At 42.5% G+C, this 14,152-nt stretch overlaps 1 long non-coding RNA gene across 4 annotated transcripts in view; it reads right to left on the bottom strand.

Moving 5' to 3' along the window:
* Window positions 1–732: 732 nt before the first annotated feature.
* Window positions 733–14,152, bottom strand: part of LOC138752622 (uncharacterized) — a 45,816-nt gene continuing 32,396 nt past the window's right edge. For 3 of the 4 annotated variants that reach the window (XR_011350773.1, XR_011350775.1, XR_011350776.1), the window contains 3 exons: window positions 7,841–7,993; window positions 6,559–6,828; window positions 733–924 (listed from right to left, as the gene is read on the bottom strand). This is a non-coding gene — a long non-coding RNA (uncharacterized lncRNA). The remainder of the gene's footprint in view (window positions 925–6,558; window positions 6,829–7,840; window positions 7,994–14,152) is intronic. The other variant, XR_011350774.1, reaches the window with a different exon arrangement.

Here is a 14,152-nt window from a genome sequence, read left to right as displayed (position 1 = left end):
TTGTTGATCCAAACCAAGGCTTTTATTAACTAAAAGACTGGAGCATATCACAAGTAGGTCAACCAGTCCAGAATGACCTGGTCTGGCTAGGAGCAATCCTTTAAGACCTGCCAGTAGGTGTGGCTACACTCTCAGCCAATCACAGTCATCCTACACTAGCATCTGTACATATAGAACTGATAGAATCTGTACTATCACAAGTAGTGATACTGCTATTTAATCAATTTCATGTATATTGTTGCTCCATTCTCTCACTGAAGCTCCATGTCAGGACTTTGAGCTCAATACCCAGTGTAGCAATGAGGGAATGTTGCATTGTTTCAAAGGTTCCTTTTATTGCCATGTAATAATACTTTTAAAAATGTAAATTACATGATATACTTCAACTTTTGCCTTCTGTAAGGCAAACAGAGAATTGCCATGAGCATTAACTGGCACCCCTCACAAGAGGAGAGAGTCTGTTCAGAGACACCGAGTATCTGTGGATTCGCCTGCAGCGCTCCCGCAGACTCCGCAGCCGCACAGATTCTTGTTCAAAACATTGGCAAGCTGAGATCCAGGTCCAAACCTCCGATACAATCAGGAAGTCTTCAGCACCCGAGGCCCTCCGGGAGCCCTTCTTGCCCTCAGCACCTTCACTCTATCCTTGCCAATATATCTCCTTTGACCAAGATCACCAAAAACTCATTCAACTCCTCATTGTATATGGAACACTCAAACACTGAGGCTTGGTCACAGTCCCTTAACATTATATTTTAATGCAAACAGATAACAAAGCATGACTCTGCTGGTCCCCATCCTCTTTGTTGTGGAGCCAGGCACTGGTAAAGGTGCAAATGGTCTCCATTGGACACGGCAAGTTGCATTCTCTTGGAGACCTTCTTGGTGAAATCTCCAAACTCAAAATAAATTAGGCTTTTGTACCTTTTAAATATAAAGACAACAACAAATGATCAACAGCAGCTCCATTTGACTACAATTGTTATCTTAAACATTGAATGGAGACAGACAAATATACAATGGGGACACAGGTCAACTGGCAGAATCTAATTATTCAGCCAAGAGTGTCTGGTCTGAGGGCTTTGAACATAAAACACCAGACACCCAAAATATACTACTTTTGTTACAAAGTTGAGGATTGGCTCTGAATATACTCCCCAGTGACATGCAATCACCAGGAGATGGCCACTTAATACTTTCTCTGGTCTCATTTTGAAATGATTAACATCAATATTGACACGAACATTCATTTATTATCTTCCTCTGAGTGATTAAAATCAAAATTTGATACCCAATGACTGGCTTCTACAGTAACAAATATACTATTAGTTTGCTTTGAAAACTGGGTTCTTGTTTGAATCGTGGGCAGCGCGTTTGGCGAAGTGGATAGCGCAACGCCGTTGCAGAGCCAGTGATCAGGCCAATCCTGCGCTATCTGTAAGAGCTTTTGTACCTGTCTACGTGGTTTATCCCGGAGGGCTCCAGTTTCCTCCCACTGTTCAAAATGTACTGAGGGTTGTAGGTTAATTGGGTGGCATGGGCTCATGGGCTGAAATGGCCTGTTACTGTGCTGTATATCTAAAAAAATTTTTAAATTACAATTTAATACTTGGTATATTCAGATAGTTCCACAACCTATGTGTCCTGCATAACCTGTTACACTACTTCCTATCCCTTCTGTTACCTTTGGCTTGGCTTCGCGGACGAAGATTTATGGAGGGGGTAAAAAGTCCACGTCAGCTGCAGGCTCGTTTGTGGCTGACCAGTCCGATGCGGGACAGGCAGACACGATTGCAGCGGTTGCAAGGGAAAATTGGTTGGTTGGGGTTGGGTGTTGGGTTTTTCCTCCTTTGCCTTTTGTCAGTGAGGTGGGCTCTGCGGTCTTCTTCAAAGGAGGCTGCTGCCCGCCAAACTGTGAGGCGCCAAGATGCACGGTTTGAGGCGTTATCAGCCCACTGGCGGTGGTCAATGTGGCAGGCACCAAGAGATTTCTTTAGGCAGTCCTTGTACCTTTTCTTTGGTGCACCTCTGTCACGGTGGCCAGTGGAGAGCTCGCCATATAATACGATCTTGGGAAGGCGATGGTCCTCCATTCTGGAGACGTGACCCATCCAGCGCAGCTGGATCTTCAGCAGCGTGGACTCGATGCTGTCGACCTCTGCCATCTCGAGTACCTCGACGTTAGGGGTGTGAGCGCTCCAATGGATGTTGAGGATGGAGCGGAGACAACGCTGGTGGAAGCGTTCTAGGAGCCGTAGGTGGTGCCGGTAGAGGACCCATGATTCGGAGCCGAACAGGAGTGTGGGTATGACAACGGCTCTGTATACGCTTATCTTTGTGAGGTTTTTCAGTTGGTTGTTTTTCCAGACTCTTTTGTGTAGTCTTCCAAAGGCGCTATTTGCCTTGGCGAGTCTGTTGTCTATCTCATTGTCGATCCTTGCATCTGATGAAATGGTGCAGCCGAGATAGGTAAACTGGTTGACCGTTTTGAGTTTTGTGTGCCCGATGGAGATGTGGGGGGGCTGGTAGTCATGGTGGGGAGCTGGCTGATGGAGGACCTCAGTTTTCTTCAGGCTGACTTCCAGGCCAAACATTTTGGCAGTTTCCGCAAAGCAGGACGTCAAGCGCTGAAGAGCTGGCTCTGAATGGGCAACTAAAGCGGCATCATCTGCAAAGAGTAGTGGGCTTCTCCTCCAGGAAAAACAAGGACTGGTTTGACGAAAACAGCCAGGAAATCCAGGAGCTGCTGGCAAAGAAGCGAGCTGCCCACCAGGCTCACCTTACAAAGCCGTCCTGTCCAGAGAAAAAACAAGCCTTCCGTCGCGCATGCAGCCATCTTCAGCGCAAACTCCGGGAAATCCAAAATGAGTGGTGGACTAGCCTCGCCAAACGAACACAGCTCAGCGCGGACATTGGCGACTTCAGGGGTTTCTACGAGGCTCTAAAGGCTGTGTACGGCCCCTCACCCCAAGTCCAAAGCCCGCTGCGCAGCTCAGACGGCAAAGTCCTCCTCAGCGACAAGATCTCCATCCTCAACCGATGGTCAGAACACTTCCAATCTCTTTTCAGTACCAACCGCTCAGTCCAAGATTCCGCCCTGCTCCAGCTCCCTCAACAGCCCCTAAGGCTAGAGCTGGATGAGGTTCCCACCCTGGATGAGACATATAAGGCAATCGAACAACTGAAAAGTGGCAAAGCAGCAGGTATGGATGGAATCCCCCCAGAAGTCTGGAAGGCTGGCGGCAAAACTCTGCATGCCAAACTGCATGAGTTTTTCAAGCTTTGTTGGGACCAAGGTAAACTGCCTCAGGATCTTCGTGATGCCACCATCATCACCCTGTACAAAAACAAAGGCGAGAAATCAGACTGCTCAAACTACAGGGGAATCACGTTGCTCTCCATTGCAGGCAAAATCTTCGCTAGGATTCTACTAAATAGAATAATACCTAGTGTCGCCGAGAATATTCTCCCAGAATCACAGTGCGGCTTTCGCGCAAACAGAGGAACCACTGACATGGTCTTTGCCCTCAGACAGCTCCAAGAAAAGTGCAGAGAACAAAACAAAGGACTCTACATCACCTTTGTTGACCTCACCAAAGCCTTCGACACCGTGAGCAGGAAAGGGCTTTGGCAAATACTAGAGCGCATCGGATGTCCCCCAAAGTTCCTCAACATGATTATCCAACTGCACGAAAACCAACAAGGTCGGGTCAGATACAGCAATGAGCTCTCTGAACCCTTCTCCATTAACAATGGCGTGAAGCAAGGCTGTGTTCTCGCACCAACCCTCTTTTCAATCTTCTTCAGCATGATGCTGAACCAAGCCATGAAAGACCCCAACAATGAAGACGCTGTTTACATCCGGTACCGCACGGATGGCAGTCTCTTCAATCTGAGGCGCCTGCAAGCTCACACCAAGACACAAGAGAAACTTGTCCATGAACTACTCTTTGCAGATGATGCCGCTTTCTGTTACCTAAGCAAGAATAAAAGGGCAATGAGAAATGTTGATATGCTAAATAGCAACTGACCCATTCAGATTCTCTGGCGAATACAAAGGAAAGAAACAACAGTATTTTGAGCTTGAGCCATTCACAGGCATCAGGGCTGACAACCTTGAGTTTTACAACTACACTGTAAGGTAACCTCGCCAGACATTGCATAGATACACATAATTTTGAAGAGTTCTCCTTTGTCTTGCTATAAATCAGAGATGTGCAGTATTGATTTCAAGTTGCCATTTTCCTCCAATTTGGCCAAATTAAGTCCTTTTAATATTTCACAAGATGGCCACAATTTCAATGGCCAAACCTCCAAAACAGCCTTACCCATTCAATCTGTGCAAATCAGGGTAATCTGAAAATACAATGCAGTTGTAGCAGCAACATTTCACTTGTGAATCTGCAGGGGTCTTTTACTGCATTGGTGCTTCCATTGTGGTCTCCTCTACATCAGACAGACTGGATGCAGACTGGGAGATCACTTTGTTGAACACGTTGGCTTTGTCCCCTGCAATAGCGGGGATCTCTCAGAGGCCACTCATTTCAATTCTCCACTCCATTCTCTTGCACACATGTCTGTCCATGGTCTCGTGCACTGTTGGACTGAGACCACCCACAAACTGGAGGAACACCACCATATATTCCGTCTGCGCACCCTCCAATGGGACAGCATTAACATCGATTTCTCCAGTTTCCATTAGTCCTCCTTTCCCATTTATCCCTGTTTCTTCTCTCCATGTGCAATCAACATCTCTTGTCTGTTGGCCTGTGCTCCTCCCCTGCCCTTTCTTTACTTCTACACAGACTAATTCAGACACCTGCCTGCTTTTTACTCATTCTTTGATGAAGGGCTCAGGCCCAAAACATCAGTTACAATATCTTTACCTCCTATGGATGCTGCAAGACCTGCTGAGTTCCTCCAGCATTTCTGTGGTTTTACTACAATCACAGCATCTGCAGACTTTTGTGTTTCTACAATAATGTCTGCATTTCCAGTTTGAAAGTTGTATTTAAACTCAAAGAATAGATAATTGTTTTTAACATTTTTTTTGCATGGATAGCATTTGGATCACTCTCACTTGTGTCATTTTACACAATTAGAAGTTCTGTTGTTTCTTTTTGTTCTAAAAAGCAAATATCATTTTTTTATAAAATATGTGTTAATTTGCAATGGATCTTTAGAATGGGCCTGATCACCAATCAGGTAGAAAAATGTTGGGAGTCAACAGTTTTACATGTTAAAAAAATGGAAGTAATGTGAATAATATTAATCAGCAAATGCTTAACCTTATTAATTTAACATTCCTCCGCCTGCTGGCTTAAAAGACACATTAACCCAGTTAAAATAAACTAGTTCATGCCTCCATTGTAACAGGGGATAAAGAATTGTGATTTAGTGTTTGTCTCTCAACATCGGCAGCTGTGATGTTTAGCTATGTGAACTTTGCTTTTCCAAAGCTAACGGAAGACTGTTAAAAATAATTTACAAGTTTTGAATGTCCATTTTTAAAATGGTTTTAGTTTTATTCTTAATTTAAAAAAAATCTTATTACCCAGCAATCCTTTGATAATTTGTGGAGCCTATTTTTAGCTCTGCTCCCTTCTTTATCATTACCTCATTTAAAAATTAACCTGTCTTGGTGAGAGATGGCCCACATATGCCAACCCCACCTTGATGTCCTAGTTTTTGTTTGGTAGGAGATATTTTTGTAGCTGCAAAACCTACATTACTGTGTACCACAGGGTACATATCAGCCAGGTTTCATTTTTAACAGGTGAGCATTGACAAGAGGCTGTACAAAAATTGACAGAACACATTGATGAAAACTAGCGGTGAGATAATGAATACAGGTCTATCTCTCACTGTATATCCCAGGGACAAGCCTCCTGTTTGAGTACAGTAGTTACTTTTTAGGCTGGGTCCAGTGAGAAATGATGCAACAGGATGAGGAACAGAATGCCATTCTGTAAAGTTGAGACCTAAGCGTCATCTGCACATTTCCATCTTTACCTGGAAGCTTCATCTTATTCCTTTTAGGGAAGCATACTGACTTTGTCCCCATTGCACTCGTTTTTAGTAGCTGGAGTGATACTTCAGAAAAAGGAGCTCCCCTGCTTGCATACACTCCTGGAGGCCCAGCCTGTATATTGCTTTTCAGACATTTGACACAGTTGAGTGATTAGACTGGCCTTGAGCTTGGTGCTGAGTTATTCTTCAGTCATTTCCAACATTCAAATACCTGTCCCTGAAATATAATCAATTCTACAAATGTGCTGGCATCTAATTCTCGCTATGTTACAGCTTTTTAGCTGTTCCTTTATTAAAGTCATTGAGTCATTAAAATACATTGTAAAACAGAACTGCATGATATCCTGCGCCATGTTCATTCCAGGTTATGATTTTTATGATTTCATCTGGTTTCCTGTCCATGGGCCATGCCCTTTTATGAACATATATTTGGGATTCAGTGTGGCATCAGACCTGAGTTGCAGCCCAATCAACATCACTTGGCATTTTTACATAGAAACCAGTATTCTGCAAAATTAGCATTCTTACCTCTGGTGTGCCCTGATGTGGTCATTTACACAGGGGCACTTTTGCACAACCTTCCTGTGTTGTGGAGATTGATGGAGGGGGAATGTTGTATTCATTAGGCCTGTTTCTTACAATGTAGCTGCAGTTAATTCACACTGCTGCCACTCTGTAAAAATGTGTAGGGGTCCCAATGGAAAGATTATGGGATGGAATTAACATAATAAATTCTTCAGCGGCGGTGTAAAAGTGCCTAGGGGTTGCTTGTCAAGCATCACTTGTGTGTGTAGCATCCTAGAGAGAACAAAGAGATTTTGAACCTGTATTTGGAAGCTTGTGAAGGGTTTGATATGTCTAAGTCTGATACGGATTCACTAAAAAAAGTATAAATAAAAGGCACATTTATACAATCTCATTTACTGTTCTGAACCCTGTTACAGAAAATGGATTGGAGGGCCTTAGTTATCAGGAGTGATTGGATAGGCTGGGTCCTGCTCTTTCTGGATCGAAGGAGAGTGGGAGGTGACAATGATAGGAGCACGTACACAAATTGATGAAGGCATCAATAGGGTAACTTGCATTGTAATGTCTAAAACTAGAGAGGGAGGAAGTTTAAAGTTGATCTAAGGAATTGATTTTTAATCCAAAAGAAGTTGGTTTCTGGAATGAGCTGCCAGAGGGGGCTGGTGGAGGCAGGATCAGTCACAACATGCAAAAGGTCTTGCTTCCAGCCAGCCCTTTTTTAAACCAGTGAATCCCGTGGCTTGATAATAAAATGGCACAATTTTGGAATGGGGAAGGAAATTGGAGCACCTGGAGAAATCCACACATCAAAAAAGGAAGATGCAAAGTCCACAGTGGTCAGAATGAACCATGTGCCTAGAATTGGAGTGTTTCTCTGGAGCGGAGAGTGGGAGAGTGCCTATCCAATCACTTCTGCCAGCTTTGCCATTGTGTTGCCCACAGCTGGCATAATTGCAAATGGGAAGGGAAGCAATGTTCTTTCAATGAGTTGAACATGAGAAATGTAGGGAACAGGAGGTCATTGGGTCCATCGCATATTTGCAAATAATGGAACTACTTAAACTATTTCTAGTTCTTGGCCTCTCATCCTCTTACAGTATAAAAAATGATTTTTCCAGTGGTGTGTCGTAGAAATTGTACGTACGTATCTGCTTAGTTTAATCATCACACAAACATTGGCAAATAACCTAAGCTATACAGATGTAAGTGTGCAATCGCTAAAGTCCCTGATCAGTGTGTTCAGTGCAACAACAAAATCTGGAGGAATCTAACCAGCACATACCTTCAGAATAGTTTTATCCTATTTTTCAATCAGCAGGTCTTGTCATCGGACTCGTAAAACAAATGCAACATGCTCGTTTTTCAGAGATCAAGAAACTCTTGCAAGAAGGAGCTGCTTCTTGGCTGTCAATCCCACCAAATGACCCGGAACCATCTGTCAAATATCAAGGGAAACAGGACAAATGTGAAAGAAAAGGGACTTCGGCATAAGCCTGGTGATGCAACTAACTCGACATACATTAGATCATAAGGGGTCTTCTCCTGGTCTCAATACCTCATTGTGGAATTGGATCCTCAATTTCCTCACCTCAAGACCTCAGTCAGTTCAGATTGGCAAAAACATCTCCTCCACAATCTCCATCAGCACCAGAGAACCACCCGATGCATACTTATCCCCCTGCTCTACTCGCTTTCCATCGATGACTGTGCGGCAAAGAGCAACAATGGCAACAACCCCTAATACCATATAAAAGCTTGCTGATGACACTGCCATAGTGGGCTGTATAAAAAGGGATGATGAGTCAGCAGACAGGAGGAAGATCGAAAATCTGGCTGAATGGTATATTAACGACAACTTCTCACTCAATGTCAACAAGTCCAAGGAACTGATTGTAGACTTTAAAGGGAGGAAAACCAGAGGTATATGATCCAGTGATCATTGGGGGATCAGAGGTGAGGTGGAGAGGGTCAACCACTTCAAATTCCTGGGTGTCACTATCTCTGAGGTCCTGTCCTGGTCCCATCATATACGGTGCTCTCCATAATGTTTGGGGCAAAGACACTTTTTTCCTTGATTTGCCCCTTACTCCACAGTTTTAAAATTGTAATGAAACAATTCACATTTCATTGAAGAGCATATTCCAGGTTTTATTCAAAGTTATTTATATATATTACAGCACTTTTCATGCAGAGTTCCCTCATTTTAGAGCACCATAATGTTTGAGACATTTGCCTTCACAGGTGTTTGTGAGAACTGTTAGGTCTGCTTTGTTCAAGAATGAGTGAGTCAGACACCAGACTGAGTCGAAATCAAGGTTCTTTATTACCGGATTGTAACACTTACAACTAACAGTGTTAGTTGGAGAAGGCGCATTCTGCCGTTATCAGCAAGTGGTGTTTTTTTTATACCTCAGGATACGTATTGTTAGGTCTGCTTTGTTCATGAATGAGTGAGACAAACACCAGACTGAGTCGAAATCAGGGTTCTTTGTCCTTTATTACCGGATTGTAACACTTGCAACTAACCATGTTAGTCGGAGAATGCATTCTGCCGTTATCAGCAAAATGGTGATTTTTTATACCCTTGGATACGTGCTTAGAACATCATCATATCATTACTTGTCCAATGACTAAAACTGTTGCTATCCTTTCCCTGCTAGCTTCCTGCCTCTCAATCCATCAATGTCTCTCTTATCTTGTAAGTACAAGGATGCATTCACATCTTGTTACAGCCCTGTACAGGGTAACTCCTTACACATTCCCATCTCATGATGTTTTACCTTACAGTACTTAGTAAATTATCATACCATTACATTGTCCAATGAATAAGCTGTTGCTACCCTTCTCTGTTAGTCTGCTGCACATCATTCTTGTTAGTGCCAAGCTTATCTTGAGTGTACAAGGTCACATCTGCATTCTGTTACTCCTTAGTACTGGGTGACTCCTTCTCCGGTCCCATCTCATGATGTTTTTACCTTACAGAACTCAGGCATGTCTAATTGCTTCATTGGTGCAGATATAAGAGAGCTAGGCTAGCTTCTAAACTTTTAATCATCTTTGGAGACTGTAGTTGCCATTTTTTCAACATGAGGATTAGAGTTTTGCCAATTAAAGTCAAAGAAGCCATTATGAGGCTGAAAAACAAGAATAAAACAGTGGGAAATATCACCCAAACCTTAGTATTACAAAAATCAACCGTTCAATGAGCCTTCTGAAGGGCATTTCTGATATATGTTTAGGATTTTTCTTCATTTAAATTTAACTGTTATAAACCCAGAGGACTATAAACCCAGCAGCAATAGATATTCACCAAGACAAATGGTTACTTAAACAAAATTGCTTTTAATTATTTTTAAACATGAAAACAGAATCAAACTTTAACTTATCTATTATTAACTTAACTTAACCCCCTTCTAATTCTAAGCGCACATGTATGTAATGTGTGTGTAAGTTCAGAAAAGTTCTTTGGTTCACAGTCCAATCTCACTTCTCATTCCTCCAAGTTCACTGGTTGCAGGCAATTCTTATACTGTGCACAGAATTTAACATGTATAAAGTTCACCAGGCTTTAGTGCTTGAAAGGTAAAAGGTTACCGCTCAGGAAGGTTCTTGTCGGTTTTCAGAGCAATTTGTTGTTCCAGGACATCCACAACTGATGCACTTGCATCAGTCACCTCAGTTTCTTCCTGACAAAACTTGCCCCTTTCAGGGTTCTCCAGATGATAACCTCTTTCTTTCAGGTCACCACAGAGTTCCTTTTTGTTTCCCTTATTCCAAGTGAAACATTAGACAACCAGTCCTCTCCTCTTGCATGAACCACAAGGGCTGTGACTAGGCCATCTTCCACACTGGGGCTTCTTGCCAGCTTTTCCTGTTTCAGTTCCAGCTGCTCTTGCTGGCTGAAAAACAGTCAGAGTGATCTCTACTTTTCTCTCTCTCACACACACACTGAGACTGAGAAAAAGCCTGTTTGACTCCTCTGCTATCAAAACCACATGAACCTCTTACAACAGCAAATGCTCCTTTCAGACAGCAACGGCTCTAGCCTGCTCTATCATCTGTTGCCTTGATAAACAATAATCCATTAATGACATCTCTTGTGCACTCTTCAAAGCTCTTGCAAAAAGGTGTGAGAAGCCAGTATGTCTCCAGTATTTCAAATAAGATCTGTTTTAAAGTATTTGCATGTAACCTACCCTAACAAACCTTTCCCAATTTATCTCCCGAAAACATTTCTATATATTCTGTCACAAATAACCTCCCAAGGATGTTGGGAAACATAGAGACTAATGCAAGGGAGGAACTGAAAGAAATCAGTATCTCTAAGGACATGGTCTTGGGGAAATTGATGGGATTGAAGGCAGATAAATCCCAAGGGCCTGATAATCTACATCCTAGGGTACTTAAGGAAGTGGCCATTCAGATAGCAGATGCTTTAAGAATTATTTTCCAGAGCTCAATAGACTCAGGATCAGTACCCATGGATTGGAGAGTAGCTAATGTTACCCCACTATTTAAAAAGGGGGGGTAGAGAAAAAGCGGGGAATTATAGGCTGGTGAGCCTTACATCAGTAGTGGGCAAAATGATGGAATCCATTATTAAGGATGTAATAGTGGAGCATATGACTAGCAGAGAAGGGATCGGACAGAGTCAACATGGATTTACAAAAGGTAAATCGTGCTTGACAAATCTATTGGAATTCTTTGAGATGGTGACAGGTAAAATAGATGGGGGAGAGCCAGTGGATGTGGTGTACCTGGACTTCCAAAAGGCCTTCGATAAGGTCCCGCATAAACGACTGGCTTACAAAATCAAGGCTCATGGGATTGGGGGCAAAGTATTGATGTGGATTGAGAACTGGCTGGCAGGTAGAAGACAGAGAGTTGGGATAAATGGCTTGTTTTCTGAGTGGCAGGCGGTGACCAGTGGGGTGCCACAGGGATCTGTACTGGGACCCCAGCTGTTCACAATTTACATTAATGATCTGGATGAGGGGATTGGATGTAATATCTCCAAATTTGCAGATGACACTAAGCTAGGAGGGGTTATGTGCATGGAAGAGGGGGTCAGGAAGCTCCAGTGTGATTTGGATAAATTGAGGGACTGGGGAGATACATGGCAAATGCACTACAATGTGGATAAATGTGAGGTTATCCACTTTGGTAATACAAACAGGAGGGCAGATTACTATTTGAATGGCAATAGATTAAGAGATGGGGAAGTGCAGAGAGACCTAGGGGTACTTGTACACCAGTCTCTGAAGGTGAGCATGCAGGTACAGCAGGTGTTTAAAAAGGCAAATGGTATGTTGGCCTTCATATCAAGAGGGTTTGAATATAGGAACAAGGATACCTTACTGCAGCTATACAGGGCCTTGGTGAGACCCCACCTGGAGTATTGTGTGCAGTTTTGGTCACCTTATCTAAGGAAGGATGTTCTTGCAATGGAGGGAGTGCAGAGACGATTCACCAGGCTGATACCTGGAATGGCAAGAATGACTTATAAGGAAAGATTGCGCAAATTGGGATTGTACTCGCTGGAGTTTAGAAGATTGAGAGGGGATCTCATAGAGACCTATAAAATTCTGGCAGGACTGGACAGAATGGATGCAGATGGGATGTTTCCAATGATGGGAAAATCCAGAACCCGGGGCCATGGTTTGAGGATAATAGGAAAACCATTTAGGACCAAGATGAGGAGGAATTTCTTTACCCAGAGGGTGGTGAATCTGTGGAATTCATTGCCACAGAGGGCAGTAGAGGCAGGTTCGTTAAATCTATTTAAGAGGGAATTAGATCTATTTCTTCAGTATAAGGGTATTAAAGGTTACGGAGAGAAGGCGGGGACGGGGTACTGAACTTTAAGATCAGCCATGATCTCGTTGAATGGCGGAGCAGGCTCGAAGGGTCGAATGACCTACTCCTGCTCCTATCTTCTATGTTTCTAATACAGCAGTTACAAACCATTTTGGGCCACAAATCTGTGACACCAATTACAACTGATCAACCTACACCCCTGGTACATTTTTGAACAGTGGGAGGAAAATGGAGCCCACAGGGAAAACCCAAACATACATGGGGAGAATGTACAAACTCCTTAAACAGTACAGGATTTGAACCCCGGTCATGATCACTGGTGCTATAAAGGCTTTGCGCTATCTGTTACACTAACCATACTGCCAACCATTATAGTGAGAATTCTTCTGTCAGCAGCAGTAGTGGGCTTCCTTTGAGTTTCAGCCCCTCTGTGATTACTGAACTCTTTCTTCTTAATGATGTTCCAAACAGTTGATTTTAGGTAATTCTAAGGTTTGGGTGATGTCTTTTACTGTTTTATTCTTGTTTTCAGCCTCAGAATGGCTTCTTTGACTTTCATTGGCACAACTCTGGTCCTCATGTTGCAAAATGACAACTACAGACTCCAAAGGTGATCAAAAGCTTCAAAGCAAGCCCAGGTCTCTTAAACCTACACCAATGAAGCAATTAAACATACCTGAATTCTCACAAACACCTGTGAAGCCAAATATCCCAAACATGTAGGGACCGTGTATAAAAAGTGCTGTAATTTCTATATGGTCAAACCAAAATATATAAAAATAAAATTGAATAAAATCTGGAATGTGCACTTTAATAAATTGTGAATTGTTTGATTACAAATTTAAAACTGCAGAGCACAGGGGCAAATAAAGAGGGGAAAAAAGTGTCTTTGTCCCAAACATTATAGAGGGCATTGTAAATGTTATTTCAAAGAAAGCACGTCTGCGCCTATACTTTTTCTGGAGTCTGCGGAGGTTTGGTACATCATTAAAAACCTTGGCAAACAGCCTCAGATGTATGGTGGAAAGTATGCTGACTGGCTGCATAGTGGCCTAGTATGGGGGCACCAATACCTCTGAGCAATAAATTCTGCAAAAGGTAGTGAACACATCCCACTACATCAAAAGCAAAACTTTCTTAACCATTGAGCATATCTTTCTGGACTGATGCTGTCAGCGAGAGGCGTCAATTATTAAGGACCCTCACCACCTAGGCCATGGTCTATACTTGCTACTGTCATCAGGAAGGAGGTACAGATATCTCAAGAATAGTTACTACCCTCAGTTATCAAACTCTTGAACAATAAGGGATAATTATATTCATTTAGAGACTCAATTCAGGATTCATATGGTCATTATTTATTACTATATATTTAAATTTACATTTTAATTTACATCGTTTGTTTACAGTTCCTGATGTGTACAGTTACTGGTATCGATTTGATAAGCCTGGCCTATGGAAAAAAGAATCTCGTTGCGTGTGATATCATATATGTAACAATACATTTTAACTTGGACTTGGTTCTGACATTCTTGTGGTCTGGGCACCTGTGTACAATATTAACTTTGTGTTAATCACAAACCTGACTGAATATATAAGGATTATTAAATGTAGAGAAAAGATGAAAATGTTGTCACCCTGTGAAAATAGACGGTTCCCAGCCATTGCATGAAGAATGTGGATTTGCTATATATGCTTTCCAGTCCAATATTGTTACCTTACCTTTCCTGGGTATTCCTAAAAAAAAGACACTGGATCAACAAAAACATGCAGAAGG

This window comes from Narcine bancroftii, chromosome 2 (assembly GCF_036971445.1).
Source record: "Narcine bancroftii isolate sNarBan1 chromosome 2, sNarBan1.hap1, whole genome shotgun sequence".
Lineage (NCBI taxonomy): Eukaryota > Metazoa > Chordata > Chondrichthyes > Torpediniformes > Narcinidae > Narcine > Narcine bancroftii.
Note: the sequence above shows the minus strand (reverse complement) of the source record. Positions and strands in the feature narration are given on the sequence as shown.